The 22034-nt window shown below is 39.0% G+C and overlaps 1 protein-coding gene across 1 annotated transcript in view; it reads left to right on the plus strand.

Annotated features, from left to right (window-relative positions):
• The window catches only part of Ctnnd2 (catenin delta 2), a 1011454-nt gene that overhangs the window by 162538 nt on the left and 826882 nt on the right, over positions 1-22034 (plus strand).

Here is a 22034-nt window from a genome sequence, read left to right on the forward strand (position 1 = left end):
TGTGTGTGTGTGTATGCATGCATGTATGTTAGAAGACACCATTTGGGTCCCAGGGACCAAATTCAGGTCATCAGACTTGGTGTTGAGGTCTTTTACCCACTGAGCCATCTTGCCAACCCTCCATCCAAAGGATTCACTCTACCACAGTGGACAAATAAGTAAAGCTTCCCTCGTGGACTTTAGTGTGATCTTGGAGAAAACGTCAATATTCAGAATAGTAGGTCATGTGGATAAATTATAAGGGATCAGCTAAGGAGATTATGACACATTAAAATGACCACATGAGTGATTTTCATTACAGAGGAGAATCAGAAAAAGGCATTAATTAAAGGCTGCACCTATAAAGCAAAATTATATAATTTCGTACATGTCTGTGAAAAACAGTATATCTATTTCAACATAATGGTGGTTTCATCTGAATAGTGATATTTTACATTTTGACTCTATTCTCCTTAATTATGTTTCTTACATTTTTTACTATAGGCCTGCACTTCTAAGTTAATTTAAAGCTTTTCAAAATTAAAATTAAAATTTTAAACTAGTGTTACCAATGTAGAGCTATGAAAAATGTAGACATTCCCAGCAGCCTTCAGATTCATTACTTATTTATTATGAGTATGTGATGCAGAGGCTAGACTAGGGTGGCAGGTCTCCTGGAGCTGGAGTTACAGGTGGTTGTGAGTCACCTAATGCAAGTGCTAGGAACAGAACTTAGGCCCCTGCAAGTGCAATAAATGTTGTCAACTGCTGAGCCATCACTCCAGCCCCCCTCCCCCCACCCCCAGCATTCTTTTTTTATGATATACAGCCTCTCATTTCCTGTATATCTGGTAACCTTATGAATATACATACTGGTAGTCTTGTTTGGTTCAGACACAGTCCAACTTACACTCAGGAAAGGAAGAGGGTTTTATTTGTTTTAAATGGATATAGTTGTTTATCCTGCAACCCCAGAAGAGTAGAGCCAAGTATTAGGAGTAACTGAAGCAAGTCACCCTGCTGCTTCCTCCTGGGAAGCTGTAGTGGCCCTTTCTGTCCTCCAGGTTTGTCTTTATCTCCTGCTTCCCCCAAATTCCCTCTTTTGTTCTCCCTCTCCCTCCTCCGTCCTTCTGATCTACAAGGCTCAAACCTCAGGTACCATCTTCTCTCAAGCTCAGTGTCTTACAGCTGGAAAATTGCCTCTGGGGTGTGAGTGAGGGGCTGTGAACAAGCACCCCCTAGTCCCAGGTCAGGTTCTGTCCCAGCAGGGATCAGATGCCAATGACCGGACAGGTGACTTCATGGGAAAGTTCAGGGCCATATTTAGAGCCTTTTCCCTCCCTCTCATTCCTGTGAGTCACAGTGCATTGCTGAGAGGAATGCCTCTATACTGAAAGAATCTAATCTAAATTGAAATTTTATATTCAGGGCTGGAAAGATGGGTCAGTGGGGAAGAACCATTACTGCTCTTGCAGAAGACCTGAGTTTGGTCCCCAGGATCCATACCCATCAGCTCCCAACTACTACAACTCCACCTCCCAAGTATTTGACGCCTTTTCCAGACTCTTCAGGCCCCTGCACTTACATGGGCATGTGACCCCCTCCACAAGCATATACAAAAATTAAAAGTAAATCTTTAAAAACAAAATTTTCGTCATATCTAGTAGACATACTAACTTTTCTTTTGCATAACACCTGACAAACTAAACCTGAATCTTCATCTTCCATAGTATGTCAAAGCCACTGCATACTCTGATTACATTTAAGTACTGTTAGCTCAGCACCAACTGTTCGCATTGAGATTACAATGACTACTTTTTGTCAGATTCTGAGTACTGCCTCTGGGTTTTAAGGTACAGTTCCAGTGTCCCTCTCTCTCACTCCAATCTGTGATGCTGGTAAGATCTGCTGAGGTCCAAGGGATTTGTTTTTCCAGCTCTCTGTGCCTTTTGTCTCTGAAGACTTCCCCAGCCCTGAAAGCTTATGTTCTCCTTAACAATTTAACCCGTGTTGGGAAAATATCCAGAGGTTGATTACATTCTTTGAAATTCATTAACCATTTTAAATGTCCTAATATCCTCCTGAAATCTAGCAGTATATATCCCCCCAAATACACAGAAAGTTATTAAACCTGGAATTAGACTGCCAACATATTTTCAGATCGAATGTTTAATTTCATAATTGGAAAATGATACATCTGCCTAAAGAGAATCAGTAGGGTTGCAAAACAAATTATGTCGACAGTGTTGGTACAGAAAGATTATACATATTTATGAATGGCCAAATCATCTTATTACTAGGATTTGAAAATATAATTATTAACCATTTATAATGTAATGATTTCAATTGACTGCCTTCTCCTGCGGCTATATTTTGTATGTGTGTATTTGCACATTTGGATTGTGAACCATATAGGATGCCTGGTTATCGCCTCATTCGATCTTAAACTTTCATTACTGTAATTCAGAGTCTGCTGAACTGAGTCTACCTCAGTGGGAAACGGATACCAACCACATAAAATGATTAGCAAAATAAATTGACATTTTTAAGTTCTTAAAGAATGCTATAATTCACATTATTTTAATAAGTGTTTGCAATTTACACTCTAAGTACATTTTGGTAAATGTTCAAAGACCATATTAAATTAAGTTCCCGTAAGGATGTGGTTGTTACAATGATAAAGGTAGATTGATTTGTCTTCTATTGATAAGTTGTTATTGGAGTTAATTATGAACACATCAGTTTCTTTTAATATATTGGAGAACTGCTATCATTGTCTTTCACAGAGGCCCCTGGTGGCCAATATACTAAACCCCACAAAGCCTTCCTGGCAGACTCAGCTTCCCTTTCTCTGTGTGGACTTTCACGTGAGGTATAGTATGGAAGGGAACCAGGACTGTGCTCCCAAAGGAATTCAAGATCTTATAATCAGATTTTCTGAGCGTGCTGCCTAGAATTCTACATTTCTGACAAGGTCCCCTGCAAATTCTGGCACACACTGAAGTTTCAGAACCACTGATTTGATTCCAAGGGGAAAAGCATCCATTATAGAGTATAAGGGAACAAAAAAGTAAGAAAACAATCTTCTCTCCTCTGTAAAAGAAATTGACTTTGTTATGTCAGCCAAGGGAATGCGACATAAGTCTGAACAAAACACACTGTGCAGTATCCACTCTATCACCAAGTTCTGCAGGTGTGTGAGGGTGAAGGAAGGACTCAGTCCTGAAAAGACTGGGAAGCGGCACCTGAAGAGGCTGTGTCTCTCAGGAGCCTCTCACATTCATCCCTGGCCTGCCTTGGTGCTCAGAAATGATTGCAGGTCCTTTTTTTCTTTTTCTTTATTTTCTCTGTAACCAGGGACATTGTAGTTGTGAGAATCAGAGTGGTCTCTTTGTTGCTGAGGAGAGCCTCATGCTGAGCCCGGCTGTGTGGGTTCTTGCCCAGGCTGGGTCATTCCTGGCTCCCTGGGCTCTGGATGCCCATCACTGTCCATGCTTCAGTATGATATGTCCGCAGACTAGTGCAGAGTACTTGTCAGAAAGACAGTCAACTAACAATGAGGCCATTGAAAACCTGCTTCTTTTAATTCTGCAAAGCTTCACGCAAAATCCTTCTCATGCTTAACACTGTAATGAGGAAAAATTTGGTATGACAAGATGTGTCAACCGCATTTTTGGTTATTAATAGAAATAAAGGAGCTTGTCATTTCAAGTCAGAATTTTTAGATTGTTATTAGGAATTTGGTGAAACATTATTGGATTATTCTCTGAGTGGACAAATAAACCCACAGTATTATGCATGCTCATTCCTGTCTTTTTGTTTCTCTTTGTATTGAATTTGGCAAATAAGATCAGAGTAGCTCGAGGGCACAGCAATGAAGTCAACAGATCTCCTAGTGCTGCCTTTAGACTTAGTCAAAGAGCAAGTTGACCTCTCTTGCCTTTGGCCACACCTTCAGGAGTTAGTTGAAAACTAGCAGGCACACAAGGACAAATATGCCCTAGAGCAGTCTGCTTTGATATGCACCCTCCAGAGTCCACATCCAAGCTGCTTAAAGGAAGGGCTAAACATATTAGAGGTACCAAAAGGCAGTAAATCAAAACAGGCATCCATCCAACATGGGTTTCAGAGGGATTGTTATTTTCCCATTCTAAAATCATCCTGAGTGTTAACATACTCTGAGGTCTTTTTTTCCCTTATAGATAGTGCTGGTCAAACAGGAAATGGAATTGTGAAATTGTAGAAATTGAGTGTGTGTACATGATCATTTGAACATATGACCATACTTACTTACCACTACATACCTGCCATCACATGGGACACAAGTGTTAATAGTTCTCTGATGATGTGTGGCTGATGGTTTTCTTCCACTAAAACAAAACTGAAGCAATGTTGGCATTGAGGGCTCGATCTGCGCTTGCAGAGGCTGTACACTACACAATCTGGCGATCTGTGTGCTCTGTGCTCGGCCATGTACTTTTGATCTCCTTACAGCACTGACTGTGCAGTAACTGTGGCAAGAGGAACAATTCTCTACCTTCACTGAGCTCCCAGCCAACAACTCATGTAGCTGTGGACTGACCACATTGAGTAGCAAGAACCCAAGTGAAGATGGGGGTGACCCTTTCCAGAGTTGTGTGTCAGGATACCTATGACTGGCTACAGCTTCATGTGCCAGAAACAGGACAATTTCCCAAACCTCTGTACTAAGGTTCTTGTATACATAGAAATTTCCTACTCATAACTATTACTATAAAATACAGGATACATTTGAGGTCTTATGTTACTCTGCTCTATAATCAGAAAGAGAAAAGAGAAAAGGAATCTGTATCATCTCAGGCCTAAATTTATGTATTAGTTTATTTTCTGTTGCCCACAGCTGAATACCACAGACTTGGGGGACACCAAGAAAAGACATTTATCAGTTCTGGATACATTTGGTACCTGTCTTTTGGGCAGAGTCCCAGGGCTATATATATAACATCATATGGCATGAGACAGAAAGTCCAGTGTGATGCTTTGAATGAGAATGCCCCCCATAGGCTCCAAGTATTCTGACATTTTGTCCCCAGTTTGTGGCTGTTTGGGGAGATCTTAGAAGGTATGGTCATGCTGGAGGAAGCATGTCTCTGGGGGTGGGCTTAGAGAGTTCTTAAGCCTTGCCAGATCTCAAGTCACTCTTTTGTTTCCTGTGCCTGCTTGAAGATGTGAGCACTTGGCTTCTGCTCCCCATCCAGCCACCTCTGCCACCATGCCCCCTGCCATGATGGCCTCCTGCCCCTTTCAAGCTGTAAGCTAAATAAACTCTTCCTTTTATAAGTTCCCTTGGTCATAGTGTTTCTATCACAGCAGCAGAAAGAGTAATCTATACAGTATGTCTTTTCTGCCCTCTGTGTTATAAAGCCACTCACAGGAAGTGTAGTCTTATGACATATATTTTCCTAATCACCAGGCAAAGGTCCTACCTCTAAATACCACAGTAAGATTGAGTGTGTACCATTTTTAATACCTCACAGTGAAGATTAACTGTCAACCCATGAAATCTTAGTAGCATGTACTCAAACCGTACCCAACCATATCAGGTGATGTGACGGAACGGACTTCCGCCATGGTCTGTATCGAGCTCCCAATAAACAGAGCTAGTTTAGTTTCACCCACTGTGAACATCAATGACTGTGTCACTCACACAAATACCATTTTATCTTGCATTTGTATGGCTGTGGAATACTTTTCATTTATTTTCCTCACTGATCCTGTATTTATTATCAGCCAAAGAGATGTTGAATACACAACAGGAGATATTAGTCAGTGTAAGTTAAAGGGAAAAAAGCATATGGGCTGGAGATGTGGCTCAGCAGTTAAGAGTGCCTGCTGCTCTTGAAGAGGATGCAAGTTTGATTCCTAGCACCCATGTCAGGCACACGTACACACACACACACACACACACACACACGTACACACACACACACACACACAGCTTGTACACACACACACACACACACACACACACACATAAAAATAAAATCTTTAGAATATCATGTATAAATCTACGTTCTCATTACTGGAGTGATATGCCATAAGATTTTCTCAGGTCATTATGTCTGATACAAACGTCAGCTTCTGTGTCTGAGCTTATTGTAGTGATATTAAGAAATAATGCAAAATCTACAATGTATGGGTTCTGTTCTGATATAATAAATAGAAGTGTACAAGGTAAAGTTATTTTTAATATTTTATATGTATAAATCTACGTTCTCATTACTGGAGTGATATGCCATAAGATTTTCTCAGGTCATTATGTCTGATACAAACGTCAGCTTCTGTGTCTGAGCTTATTGTAGTGATATTAAGAAATAATGCAAAATCTACAATGTATGGGTTCTGTTCTGATATAATAAATAGAAGTGTACAAGGTAAAGTTATTTTTAATATTTTATGTGTACGGGTGTATTTTCTGCATGTATGTAAGTTCACCCATGTCCTACAGTGCCATAGAGGTCAGAACTAGAGTTACAGATGCTTGTTACCATGTGACTCCTGGAAACTGAACCCCAGTCCTCTGCAAGAGCTACCAGTGCTCTTAACCGCTGAGCCATCTCTCCAACCCAACATTGTAAAATTATATTAATAAATTAAATATTTAATGAATGAATGATAACGATTGACCTAAATTATGATGTGACCACAAGCAATTCTGTCATTTTGAGGAACCCACGGCTATCAGATGGCCTTATGCATATTGATTCTTTTTTAAATTTATTTTTATTTTTTATGTGTATGAGTATTTTGTCTGCATGTACGTAAGTGCTGCCTATGAAGGCCAGAAGAAGGCATCAAATCTCTGGGTACTAGAGTTATTGATGGTTGCCTGCTGCCAGGCAGGTGCTGGGAACCGAACCTGGGTCCTCTGGAAGAACAACCAGTGCTGTTAACCTCTGAGCCATCTCTCCAACCCTGCATGCTGATTCTTGAGGTTTCTGACCTTTCCATCTCCTTATCTGAACACACTTCTTATACAAATGGCCCTTCAGCCTTAGCTGTGAACCTTACAACTTTTCTCAAAGTAATTTTCAGGCAATATTTAGAATAATATTTTTGCAGTGTAAAACTGTTCCTGAAATTGATTGTCCCCTACATAAAATATGTTCCTTCATCTGTAGTTTCTGCACAATTGGTAAAGAATGCAGTTGCCAAGCTTAAGGGCAGTGGCCTGGACTTGATTCTTTAAAGTCATATTTAAGAAACAATTTTAATTAAAAATTTTAATTGACTCCAGAATTTCATACAATATATTTGATCCTATTCAGACCCTTCCCCCTCGCCACCCTTTCCTGACTACCCCTCCCTCCCTATTTCATGTAGTGTCAGGAATGGACTCCCTCTTTTGGAGTTGTTGACCAGAGAGATATCCCAAAGACCCTCAAGCAATACTGGCTATTTCTATGGCACTGGTTACCCACCATAACTTGCCAGTAAGACCCTATTGCTGAAGACACTATATACCTGAGTCATAGAACAAACACAGAGAAATCCAGTCACATCTTAAAAGATTCTTTTCTCTAAGTTTCAGCTTTTCTGATCTTCATGACTCTCTGGAAACATATTGTATGTAATCCTGTCTGGCCTCAGCTTGTAGCTCCCATGACTATGACCCTTCCATCTCCCTACTGACCAACTTGACTCAATATCCCCCAGGACTTGGCTCAGCCTCTTTCATCTGTGAAGCTCAGTCTTGACCTTTCCATCCCAGTCTAACCATCAGAGCATTTGTCTTACTGCAGTGATGACTACTCATTTCCCACCTCAGACTACAAAACCACGAGATCCTCTGACGTTGCTTCTCTGCTGTAACTGTCTGACCTTTGCTATGAGCAGTGTCTCAGAGGCTTCCTGAGCACTTGTTGACAGGATAGGGAGGGAGGTGAAGAGGTAGGAAGAGGGAGAGAGGGAGGGAGGGAGAGAGGGAGGGAGGGAGGGAGAAAGAGAGAGGGAGGGACCTATTAAGGGAGCAGCTTACTTGTTAATGCAGGTCTGAAAATACCTACTGAAGCACAGGACCAATGAATGTTGATAAATTCACAGTCTGACTTGGTACCATGAAATAATGTTTCTTGTTGTTTATCAGGGCACTTTATCCTGATATGAGTTTGACTTTATATGAACTGGGTCTACTTAAGGACTGTAACATAAGCACTTTGCAGTGAAAACTGCTTTTCTTTTTGGCTTCTTGATCCCAAGCTGAGTGTACTATCTGACCCTCAGAAAGTATCTTTTAATAGCATAGTCACCCAACGGCCTTGCTATAGCCAGGTTAAGTATCTAGCTGAGTTAACTGCAACACTTAGCATCTTTGGCCACAGATGAAAGAAATTAGAGATTTGCTTAAGGGAAAAAAAGAAAACTCAGTTGTGGGAGGTATATGAATTACTTAGAAAAGGAAGTGTCCAGAAGCCTGGCGTGAAGAAGGCTGAGGTTCAGAACTCCAGGACTGTCAGTGGCAGACCCCAGCACACAGTGGCACTCACAGTCTCCCCTGGCAGAATCAGGTCCATCTGTTTCTCCTGTGTTTCTTTTCCAGGGTTTCAAGACTCGCCCATTGAATTAGAAGCATGCCTGCAGTTGGTTGGGGGAAAACAGTGTTAGTTTTCTATGACTTCTATGACAAATTATCATGAACGTTATGACTTAAATCAACATAGATTTATTATTTTATAGCCTACAGTTTATGGGTCTGAAATGGGTGTGGATAAGCTAAAATTATGTCCATGGTGCTGATTGATTCTGGAGTCAGCAGACAGGGGAAATCCTTTTTGTTTCACTTCTAGGGACCATTGGTACCTCTGACTCCAGGCTCCCTTCTGCCTTCAAAGCCAGCCTCACTTTGTTCCCGCTTCTTCTCTTGTTGTATCTCCTCTGACTCTGCCGCTTCCCTCTCTTCCATTTATAACAGCATTTGTGATTACACTGGGCTCAGCCATACAGTTAGTTCAGCCTCATCTCAGTTTGCTGAGGACCAGCACTACCATCCTCACTGATTACCCTTCCACTCTGTAGACCATATTCACAGGTCCTGAGGATTGGAACATTGATATTTAGGTGAACCATTAGGCTGCTTCACATATATGATAAGCCTTGATTATAAGCCACATGAAATTGGTTCAATGTAAGATATGTAAGAGTAAGGAAAAAGGCTATTAATGTAGGCAAGACCCCAGATTTCCACTACACATATTGGCATTTGTATTGTGGATGTTTCTTACTGAAGACAGCATTCTAAGGGTGTTTCCCTGGGAAGTATTTAAAATAGCACTCAAATAAAACATTCCTTCCTAGTTCATTCAGTTTGGAAACTCTTCTGATATTGCTTAGACAATGTTTGCAGGCAATTGAAGGTAATTTGGCATTTCCTCTACCATGTTTCCCCCTTCAGTAGAAATAGACACAGGTTAGATACTTATAAAATGAATAGCTAGGTTACTATACAATAAAATGGCCTGAGGGACTTTCAGTCGGTTACTTATTTTCACAGGATGGTTCCGATTTCTGTAACAGCAGAAGAATGACTATGAGGATGAATGAGTTTCTCCTGTTTCTGTTCTTTCCTCAACCCTCATGAGTAGTGAGTAGAAAGGAGATTGGTGCCCATGTGAAGAACGGGCAATATTCAGTTAATGAGTTATCTTTTAAATATTTATCTGGGTAGGTGCATGTGAGTGTGTTAGGTGCATGTGAGTGTGTTGCTCTTGTAGGCCAGAAAAGGGCATTGGATTCCCTGGAACTGGAGTTACGGGGAGCTGTGATCCTCCATACATGTGTGCTAGGAAGCAAACTCAGATCTCCAGCATCAACAGGAAGGTCTCCTAACCACTGAGCCATCTCTTCAGCCTCCAAACTCTTTTTGTAAAAAAACCCTGTGGTTTCATTTAGGTCCATGCATGTGCAGAGAAAGAAGCATTTGCTTTAACTGGCCCATGCAAAAGCCATGCCACCCGAATGCGTTGTTCTAGGCAAGTTCAAGTCTTTTAAACACGCGATGTAAGAAGGACAGACCGTACTAAACTCAAAAGATCATTGCAAACAAAGTACATGAGTAGATTTAAGCTAGGGGGAGATACATTGAGTGCTGTCCTGTCAAGTTTTCCTTGAGGGCAATACACGATGATTTTGTTTCTTTTTAAGTAATTCTTTTCGTGTGTCATCTAGCATTTGGATAAGCAAGTGCTTTTTGTTGCACATATGTGGCTTCTCTGGTGCCAGATGCTCAGTGCTGGTACTTTGGGCAAGAGTGTAAGATTGGAAGCGTGCTCTGGACATTATGTTACACATCTAATAGCCAAAACTTATGGCTTCATTCTCAGCCCTCTAAAGACTCTGGGTATGACCTTGAAAATGTTCCTTAATTCTTTTATGCCTCATTACCTTCCCATTTATAAAATGTCTCTGCAAAGAATCCTCACTGCTTGAGGACCACACACGTGCTTCTGAACTCTTTGTTCTGTGCCAAGAAGAAGCATGTAGAATGATTTCCATTATTTCAGGAGACTCTAGGATTGACAAGGGAAGATTGGAATTCCACCTCATCATACCAGTAAATATTTTTCACATTTAAAACCACATTTATCCTTGTATATAAGAGAAGCTAAATGTGTTAGGAGTCACTTACCTAACTAGGGATGGTCACATAAACCTGACCTCCCAGCAAATGGAATGCTAAGGCAAGAGGATGGCTACTTTGAGGCTAGCCTGAGGCTACAAAGTGAGATCCTGTCAAAAAACAAACCAAAATAAAGGAAACAAATGGAGTCCTGTGTGCATGTGGGTAACATCATTTTGTGGCCCAGTCCATTTATGTCACTCACCATTTTGTAGCTTCCAGTTTTCTATTCATGATAGAATTTAATTTTCTAAATTTTCCCATTACCTTAACTAAATGCAGACAATTTTAATGTTAAAGAGGGAGTTCTCTTGGTGAACCATATAATCTGCACAATTTGTTGGGTCTCTGTGTTGGAGATGGCTGTTTTAGGTCCTGCTATTGTGTGTGGCCACCTGAGGGCTCACATACCCAGAAGATACTCAGTTGTGCTCAGACAAGGCTCATCACCTGCACCTGAGTGCCAGTCCTGACTCAGGAAGAAACCCAGCAACTTGCCTGTCTTGTTGTGTTTATGTATTATGATGCACATTTAGATCTAGAAAATTCAATATTTTATTCATTTTTTCTATGTACCTATATAATTAAATTGTGCCTTAATCATGAGTTTAATTCTATCTTGAAAATAAAATTTGCCAATACATTTCTGATGTTTATCTTCCTGTTTTATTCAGCTTCTTCACCATGTCACTAGCACTTGAATCTTGTGTTCAAAGTTCAGAGAGCTGCTCCACTTTTAAAAATAGCTAATTGAGAGACATCTTTTCTCAATTGTGCAAATTATATGTGTGGTGTGTAGAAATTAGATAATGATTTTCCAATAAGATGATGTGTAGATTGGTTATTTGAAATTGAAATTCAGTCACTTGTACAATTTAAATTTAGCATCGTTCTGAGAGTAATTACCATTCCATAAACTCAGAGTCTCTGTGTTACCTCTTATGGATGCTATGCACAAACCCAGTCCCCAGGGAGCACAGGCGGAGTCCCTGCAACACAAAAGGGCCCTTCAAACCAAGCTTCCTCCTCTCTGGTGGAATTACTGACATCATCAAGTGCCAGTAGGCAGTTGTTTGATAATTAAGTTAATAAATGACTAATTGATCCAATAAGTAAATGATTCCAGGCAAAACACAGACTCAAATTATGAAAAGATCAACTCGACAATCACATAACAGACAGCATAGGTTTAAACATGATCAATTCACTTATTACTCATCCCCTCGCTTCTGAAGCACTGGTTTATGAAAGCACTTCCAGCCAAGGAACTGAGGCCAGTTGGTTGGGATAAGTCATCCTAATTAGGGGATCATAAACTCCCAGATGTATTCATGTTGAGTCACTAACCTTATCATGTCCCTTGTTGCAAATGGGTCTGCTCCTGTGCATGCCACACACATGTTCTTGCCTCCCCTCACGTTTACAGTTTCTGTCTCTTTAAAGAGAGCCTAGTTTAAACAGGGGTTTAAACAGAAGCTGTTCACTCAGATTTCCTGCACACATCTCCTCTCTGGTCTCAGTCTCACTGTCTGGAAAAGGGGATGCTACTAGTGCAGCCTTGATTTGCTGTATTAGTTAAGTCAGTAGTGGTGAAGAGCTTAGAATAGTGCCGGAGGCCGTTATTATATTGTTTGTGAAAGGTATTTGTCTAACTATAATTCAAAACTTTAAACATACCTTTTTCCCTCTTTTGCACAACCATTTATGTACAGACAATCTTTAGTATATGTGCCAGGACTGATGTGTCACTAGTACGTATGTCAATTGCTTTCTTCTAAGACACAAAGAAATGAATTGCTATGAAACCTCTTTGGGGACAAAGAGAAATGATTTATTGTTGAATATTTGTTTTTTTCTAGCCAAAACTTATATGAATACAATATATATTTTTGATCTCTTTGTGTGTGTGTGTGTGTGTGTGTGTGTGTATGTAACAGGGTCTCTTGTATCCCAGATTGGGCCTAGACCTGCTATGTAGCCAAGTATGAAATTGAACCCCTGTTCCACTGCCACAGGACTGAGATTGCAAAGATCTCCCACAGTACCTGGCTTATGTGGTAGTGAGGACTGAACCCAAGTCTTCATGCAAATACTCTACAGTGTTTACATAGTTGAGATTTTAATGACAGGTTAATTTATTTGGGCATATCATTTCCTTAGACCTTTGGACATTTGTATAAAAAACAGGTATCAATCTCAAGAGTTTGCTTCTGCACCTTTGATTACATCTGCCATTTACAAAGCACTCACATTGTAAAGAATATAAAACCTTTCACCCTTTTAAAAATGATATTATTGATTAGAATTTTATCTGCCAGTCATCTTTTAGAGGGGAAAGTTTATCAATATGGTAGAGATGGAAAAGGCCAGATATGAATTAAGTTAATTGTTACACCTCTCCCTCCAGAAATATTCTTTTCTATACAAAATAATAGGAACCTCCTACCTAAATGGTGATTGTTTGGGATAAAGAATAAATCTACAATTTCTAAGTTCTATGTTTGTTTTCTTTAAGTTTGTTTAAATATTTCAGAACTCTTGTAATTGACTAATTTTATAACAGCTATATAAAATAATATTTGAAATATTATTCAATAACACTTGTATCAGAGAGTGTTAATGATTGATCACACGAAGCATTGTAATTAATACATAAAAAGAAGAAGAAGACCTGGAGAAGTGGCTCAGGGGTAAGTGTGTACTGCTTTTCCAGAGAAGCTAAGTTGGGTTCCTAACACTCAGCGGACCCACAACCACCTTAACTCCAGCTCCAGGGAATAAGACTCCCTCTTTTGGACTCCATAGGCATTTGTACTCAACACTTACACATACCCCCCAACATATAAACATAATTTTTAAAAAATCTTTCTAAAAAGAGAAAAAGAAGGTAGAAGGTAGGAAACCCAATGGTAGAAGATAATTTTTCAAAAGGTCGAATCATTTAGTGGTAAAAATACAGAAAAAAGCCAAGCATGGTGGTGCTTCCCAGCACTTGGGAGCTAGAAGCAGGTGGATTTCTGTGAGATCACATCAGCCTGATCACATAGAGAGTTCCAGGTCAGTTATGGCTACAGGGAGACACTGTCTCAAAACACAACAAAAATACAGAAGAAATTGTACAATGAATTTTAAGATGCTAAATATGATTTTTTTTTTTTTTTTTGGTCTTCTTGAGACAGGGTCTCCCTGTAGCCCCAGCTGTCCTGGAACTCACTATGTAGACCAGGCTGGCCTTGAACTCACAGAGATCTGCCTGCCTCTGCCTCCCCAGTTGCATAATTAAAGGCATGTGCCACTATGCCCCCAGCTCTAAATATGATTTTTAAGGTGTGAATATACAATCTTAAATAAATTTGTTTCCTCATCTCAACATTTAGAAAATAGCATAATTGCATAAGACGATTGTACACATGTAGAAAAACTGCTTTTCTAATCACTTTGCTAAAATTCACCTTTGGAAATTTTAGTAATGTTTTTCTCTTAGAAGGTGACAGACTTCACAAACATGAGGAAGATTTTTTCAGGAAGTTAACAGATTACCAAGAACTGAGAAAGGTGGATGAGGCAAAGTAAAATGCTGATCATAGGATTCAAAGTCGCATGTAAACAGGAAGCATGCACTTTAGGGATTTATTTCACAGGATGATGACTAAAACAATAATGATGTATTATATATTCTCAGTGTTTTCATTTTAAAAAAGCATGTGAAGTAAAGTTGATAGCCTGATCACATCATTCCACATTGTTAACATATATCACAATCTAGAACATAAATATATATAGCATTATTTATCAATTAAAATTTTATTTAAATGATGCTGCTATCTTAATGGCCTAAAATATTGTCTTCTCAGGTTCTCAAATGCAATTAGTATCTTTGTATACAAGTTAAAGATTTATCTAAAATTAAAATACACACACACACACACACACACGTGTGTGCACATGCACGCACACACACACAGCCTGACCTGTTGGCCCAGGCCTATAATTCTGGCTACATGTGAAACTGAGGCTTGAATGCAAGTTCAAGACTTGCAAATCAAGAGCAAATCAAGGCCTGTTTGGGCAACTTAGTGAAGCTTCATCTTGAAAGACATGATCTGGGAATATTGCTCAATTGAAAAGTATGCACTTGGCTTTAAGTTTGATTCTCCATATAGGAAAAAAAAATCACATCTAAACAAAAATGAAACAAAAATAAGAAACACTCCTAAAACAAAGGAATATGGTTTTAAATAGAATTTGTAATATAAAGGAATTCTAATGTGTGGCCTGGATGGGGGTGGGGGATACATCAGTCTGTAAAGTGCTTGCCTTTCAAGCACAAAGATCTGTGTTTGATCCTTGAAGGAAGGCAGATATGCCAGGCATGGTGGAGCAGGCTTCAAATCCTATTACTGGGGAGGCAGAAGAATGCCTGGGCATGCTGACCAGCCAGTTTAGCATAGTTGCTAAGCTTCAGGTCAATGACAGCCTCTGTCTCAAAGGAGGTAGATGGCCTTCCTAAAGATTACACCAGAGACAGTCCTCTGACTTCATTCACATGCAGACATGCACATGTACATCCATATAGAGAAGAACACGCACACACACACACACACACACACACACACACACACAAAAGAAAAATATTTAAAAAGAATGACTACCCTGAATCATTGATAACCACATGGACTAAGCACAGAGCTGTACTGTCATAAATTTAGTATAAAATTGTGGGCGACTGCCAACTACCCTGCTGCAAGAGGATGCACTATTTTTCCTTACTTTCATTTTTCTCCATTTATGAAACAGTTATTACTGGCTCCTTTGCCCTTCAATGTGAGGGTCAGAAGATTTTCATCGGTAGTAGATAAAGTGCTATAAAGAGACATAACACATAAGAAGTCAATGACTGAAGCTGACTTAGGTTCTCTGGGGCTGCAGTTAGCTTTTTCTGTAATGGATTCTTCCATTTACAAATGTCGATTTATGCTGAATAAGACAACTGTACATTACATTTTAACTGTAACATCACCAAAACCTTAAAGCGTTATTCATATCAATGTTTGCTCAAGTGCATGAAAAGTGGCATTCTTTTCTGATGTAGGCGGACCTCTGTTGGAATGGTTTTAAGGGGAGATGTCATTATTTGTGCCTTCTTAATATGCTCCATTCGTAGATCCAGAAAACTCTTCTAGGAATCTATTCTAAAGTGATACATGTCTGAACATAGAATAAAAAAGTGAATCCAATTTCAATACTGTTATATGAAGAAAACTGAAAAAGACAAAGAGGAACATACCTCATTGGTAAAGATACCCACAGACTATGAGTTGAGGGATGGAAGTCAACCTGCCAGTCAGTTGAAGGCTAAAAATAAGATGTTGTGCCTCTTCTCACAGCAGACACTGTAAAGTAAACTTCAAGCCAGTGTTAGAAGAGACTAAGGACACTACACATTAATGAACCGAACAATCCTTTGGTAAGATATAATGTTGAGATTTTCAATTCAGGAAAAAAAATACAGTTTCCATAAAATTTCACACAGGTCCTGGCAGTGATAGTGAGGGACATTAGTATTTACCTCTCAGCTTTAGACAGGTCATGTAGCATCACTACAATTACATTTCCTTTCATTCTGTTTGAATATGTTACTATCAAATAGGTACAGAGTTAGTGTATTAACTTTTTGCATAACAAATAAAAATAATGCAATATTTTATCCAGTTGTCAGTGTTAGCATAATCTGTTTTCTTCTTTCATTCAGAGCTCATTGATAAAGAAATAAGTGCTTTATTTTTTTCTGCCCCTCAGAATCAACGTCATGTTGTTACACAGACTTTATAATGTAGGCTTTATAAACTTCCTTAAATAATTTTGCTTTCCTTTTGTTGAATTTTTCATGAATTCAAATATTAAAATGTTAATACAAAAGCATCTCCCTGAGGAATTAGCAAGTCGTGGGGAAAATCATTAGTATTGGTTAACTGGAAGCTCATCAACAAGATGCATGGCTAAATCACTTTTGAATTTGCCTTTGATTATTTCGCTAAGTAGAGGTTTCAGTTATGTATTTCAGTGCTATGCTTCTTTAATTGCTTGTTATGATGAGGCAGTTTGTTTAATTTTTACTTTGAACAGGTGAATATGTGATCTGAATTTTGTCATATTAAAAAGTTCAGAAATGCATCCTCATTTAGAGAGTGATTTATTTATGTGTATGAGTATTTTGCCTGCATGTATATGTGTGTACTACATGTAACAGGTGTCTACAGAGGCCAGAAGAGGATCCATGGAGTTACAGGTGGTTATGAGCTAACATATGGGTGTTGGGAACCAAACCAGGTTGACTAGAAGAGCTGTAAGTGCTCTTAAGCATTGAACCATTTCTCCAGCCTCCTGAATCCTAACTTTTGAGAATACATTATTTAAACCACAAATTGAATTCATTGTAACATTATATATGTGTTTGCTCTTCATTTGTAAATAACCATTAATTACATTTCAATTTGTAAGATAATGTAAGTGATATTTAACATAAGATCATTTTAAAACTTAAAATTTCCAATGTTTAGTCAAGAGATTTATAATTTTCAAATGTAATAATAAGAACAATTTTGAAACTGACACCAACCTTGAATAGGGAGTGTTCACTGTACTGCCCATTATAGTGTGATATGGAAATCTATTTCCCAAAAGTATGGTAATTAAGCCTGAAGCCTTTCAACCCCTCAATCTGTCGTGCTGCACTGCCACTGGTTTCTAATGCCTAAGAGCAAAAGAGAACAAAGGAAACTAGAACAGAAGAGAATTTGTTTTCTAAGAGAAACCCATATCACTGTATGATTTTTTACTGAGGAACTTTGGTAAGTGGCCCCCACCATGTCCTCTGGGTGATGTATCCTTCAGAATGGACTAGGAATGGTGGAACACCAACATTATCACAATCCCAGTGGCATTCTCTAGGCAATGTCATCACTCAGGCCGCATATGAAATGGAGTTGGATAACACTATCTGCTTTCTGTAGGCCCTGTACAAATTCTTATGCTCCTGCTACTGAAACACAGGACATCCCAAAGCACAGAAAAACAGAGATTGAATGCTCAGGCAAGTCCAGGTACTCAAGCAAGCCTGGTAGCACAGGTGTGTAATTTGGTAGCACAGGTGTGTAATTCTGTGCTCCATAAGAAGAACGACCCATGATAGCTGTGCTTTTGGTTTCTAATGAGTTTATTAAGCATGTAGCAAGCAAAGGTGAAAGATCCAATAGCAAGTCACAGATAAATAGCAAAGCTTCTTTAAACAGGCCCTCACAGCATCCAGTAGTGCCTATGGATGTCCTGCTGAATCAGCCTGCTGATTAAGGAACCTTACTGAGAGACGTCTGTGCAGGCCAGAGCAGAGCAGTCCCTCTGTGGATGAGCTTCCAGCTTCCTGCTCCCACCACAGACACTGATATACTGTGGGATAAATAATAGCAGCCACAGTTGTAAATGGCTTACCTTCTGGCTGTTCTCAAGGGTGCAGTGATTTGCTATCCCTAGCTGTTTGCTATTCTCCTTTTTCCCTGTTACAAAGAAAAGAGGCCAATCTGACCCAAGAAACATCAGGACCCTTTAGGCTCCCAGGGTCTCCTGTCAACAAGTGCAAAAAGAATAGGACAGTTTTCCAGTACAATTCATATTATGTCCCAGCTACTCAAGAGGCTGAGATGGGAAAAATGCAAATTCAGGTTCTGGTTAGGTTACAGAGTGAGTTCAAGGCCAATGTGGGTAACTTAACTAGACTGTCTCAAAATGAAGAATTACAAAAGGGGTGGGGATATAGCAAAGTATTAGCCCTAGATTCAATCCTCTATTGGACACAAAATATGAAATAAATATATAAATAAGAAAAATGTATGTGGTTGATCATAACTCAATGACTGAAGCAAGTCTTTACAGCAAGATTAATTTTAGTGATTTTTTTTAGATATTAGTAAATAATAGAAAATGAGTGAGCAGCCCTGATATTTACTAAGATGGAATGTCACAGCATTTAAATTGGGGAAGAATTCACTGTTTTAGACCAAGACATGAAAGGGTCTAGTGGAAAAACGAGGAGAAAGTCGTGTACTCAATGGCTGGTTTGAACATGAATATGTAAAAAGAAGTGAACAGAACTTGCCAAGAGAATCTTACAAAAATACTGCCATAAGATGAATCACTGGAAACTTAGCATCAGGCAGAGGTTGGTAATTGAGTGTTCTTATGAGCATTCACTAAGGGAGAACGGTTGAAACTGTAACATACAGGATCTGTTTTTTAACTGAGGTGCAGTATATGAATAAGATTAGATCATCTTAGGATATTAAAACATTTTGTCCTCATCACTGTTCACATAAAAGAGACTATTGTTTTATGCATATTTTATGAAAATTATAAACTAAATTCATCCAACTTAACAAGATGTCCAAAAATAGCATTATAAATTCAGCAATAATGTGAAATGCTTACTTTTGAAATGTGGCCACTATTCACTGAAATCTCTAAGTAGACAGTTATAAAGTGCCTTATGAAGTTATCTCCACACTCAGCTAATCATTAATATGTTCTTCTCGCTACCCTTGAACTTTTTCTTGAAGATGGTTCCCTACCAGCCGTGAAGTTTGTGGTAAATCATAAACTGGGCAATTGTGTAGAATGAATCTCTGGGGCGGGGGCAGAGTGTTTGGCCTGGCTTGTTTGTGATTCATTCCACATGGCTCTGTCTAAAAGGCAGTCCCTATAATGTTAGCATTGAGTTTGAAACTTCATAGCACATGAAGAGTGACACTCTTCTCACTATTATTCATCTATTGGTACAGAACAAGCTGCCTAAGAATCTAACCTCTAAACAAACTAATATTTACTAGTTTTCTGGATCAAGAAGTCAGTAGCAGCTTAGCTACATGTCTCTGGATCAGTATTTCCAATAATATAGCAGTAAAGATGTTAGCTAGGCCTATGTTAACTGAAGAGTACCCCGGAGATCTGCTCTCACCATAACCCACTTAATCTGGCCATGACTTATAGGCATCTGTCCTTGGCCTTTGTTGAATGAGGCTTTAAGTTTGTCCTTGTGTGGACTTCTTCACAGGACTGTTTGAACTTCTTATCAGCATGACATCTGGTTTACTCAAGCAAACATCACAGGGCCTGTTTTACAAACGTCACAATGCCTGTTTTACAATCATAGATCATCATATTCACCAGTGTTTTGAAAGAGGCATCAAAGTCTCATCCACCCTCAAGGGAGGTGAATTAAGTTCTATTCTCTGAAGACAAAAATATCAAAGAATTAGTGATCATATTTTAAAACCTCATCATATTCTCTGAAAATGAGCCTAAAAGAATGGTTTAACACATAATCAGATAAGCTGTATAGGAAGTAAAAGGCAAACTTTTTCATGAGGAAATAATTGATAACTTCACATGGATGACATATAGCATTTATGCCACCTCATCTTTACAAAGGCACAGGTACTCTGTTAAAGATAAAACAAAACAGGGCCTTAGATGTCCGTTCAGGGTGTGTTAGACAGAGTGCAGTGCACACAGGAGAGGTTCAAGAGTAAGCTTGAGGAAGAGCCTCCCTCTGTCCAAGTTCCTTATAGCATACCCATGGTCCTAATCCTGCTACCGTAAACACGCAGTCAGTGTTCAGATTCTAGCTGTAGCTTGTACTCACTTCTCTAGACTGCATTATAAATTGGTATTTTCCCCCAAGAGTCTCTGGTGAGTTTAATTTTTTGAAGGAAACACTGAATTGAAATTTTGAAAAATGGGTCATTCTTCTTCTAGAAAAGTAGCCCTAGAAAAAGGTGCCTCCATGGGAAGCATAAGGATATGTCTCTGGATAGATAGGGATCTGAAATATTGTGATGTAATGTGAAACGATTTGGTCATTACACTGTGAAATAACATTTTCTGTTTACATTGTTGGGTAAAATGATAACAAATTTCATCTTCCTCATGGGCTTCAGGACCAAGTGCTCTCAAAGGCCTCCTATTTCTTGAGTCTAGGGGTGTCAGGAGCATCTTATGTCATTCCCAGTAAGTCACTTTCAACTATGCCTGGCTTTGTGCCAAGGAAGAAACTCTTGGTGGCCCCTACATAGCTTCGGGATGGGAGATGATTGTCAGAGGAAGCAGTTGTGTGGGTAGAGGACTGGAAATTTAAGCCCCACCAGGACCTCCAGACTCAGGAGACAGATAGCTTGAGTTCCATTGCCAATGATGAAATGTGATAACCTGTCATTGATTTGTAATGGATATCCATAAAGACCATAAATAATGAGGCTTTAAGAGTCCCTGGCTTGGGAAACACATGCATCGAGAGACCCACTCCACCCCACGTTTAACAGAGAAGCTGCTGTATTGTCCCACTCAGGACCATTCTGAACTTGGTCCTGTGGACCTCTTTACCTGGTTATTCATCTGTATTATTTACAGTAATACACTTCATAGTGAATAGTATTAAGTAAAAGAAAGAGGCAATTGAAGATTTGGGATACTTGCTAAGGGTCTTATTCTGAGGGAAAAAAATTGTAAATCAAGAAATTCTGTAACTGTGGGTTCGTAGTAGAAGTTTGATGTGTGCAAAGTGAAATTCAAAGAAAGAAAAAAACAAATTTGGAAAAATAGGATTAATGATTCATAATTGCTTTTCTGTAACAATCAGTTATCCATCATTTTAAAATTATTTATTGATCACATAGTATGATATTTATATACATAAAATGTAGTATTTAATGAATATATATTTATTCTCCTACAAAAATAAGAAAACTTCTCTCCCTCAATGAGAACAAAATATTGATAACCTCAGGCCCACGTACATATGGATAGAACTAATTGGGCTCAATAAAAATTATAAAAGGAGGACATGAAGGCAGGAAGGAGAGATGATGGGAGGTTCTTGGGGAGTTGGAGGAGAGACTAAGGGGTAGATATTATTAAGATACTTTGTTCAGATGTATGCAATTTTCACAGAATTTTAAAAAACCTACTGTACATTTATGGTTTAGATTTAGCATTAAGCAAAGCTTACTTTTCCTCAAATGTACTTATATGTTGTAATAAGTGAGTTAGTCTAATTTATCATTTAAGTATTTCTTGTCTGGAGGTAAAAATTATGAACATTTTTTTCAGCTATTGTGGCTCCATTCAGTTTTTGTCTTCTTTGACGATCTGAAGAAACATTTCTTTGAAAAATTTCCAAGTCAATGGTAGCAACTAAGATTGTATAACACTAATAGAAACCCCGTGGTATGTCCTTGGCAATTTCCCAGTTACACTGATTTAAAGCTCTGATCTGACAATGATTATTTACTTACAGCCTAAAAATCTGACCTTGCAGAACCATTGATCCCCACTGGGGGAGGGAGCTGTTTTT

Source organism: Nannospalax galili, unplaced genomic scaffold, assembly GCF_000622305.1.
Source record: "Nannospalax galili isolate Female #2095 unplaced genomic scaffold, S.galili_v1.0 scaffold698, whole genome shotgun sequence".
Taxonomy (NCBI): domain Eukaryota; kingdom Metazoa; phylum Chordata; class Mammalia; order Rodentia; family Spalacidae; genus Nannospalax; species Nannospalax galili.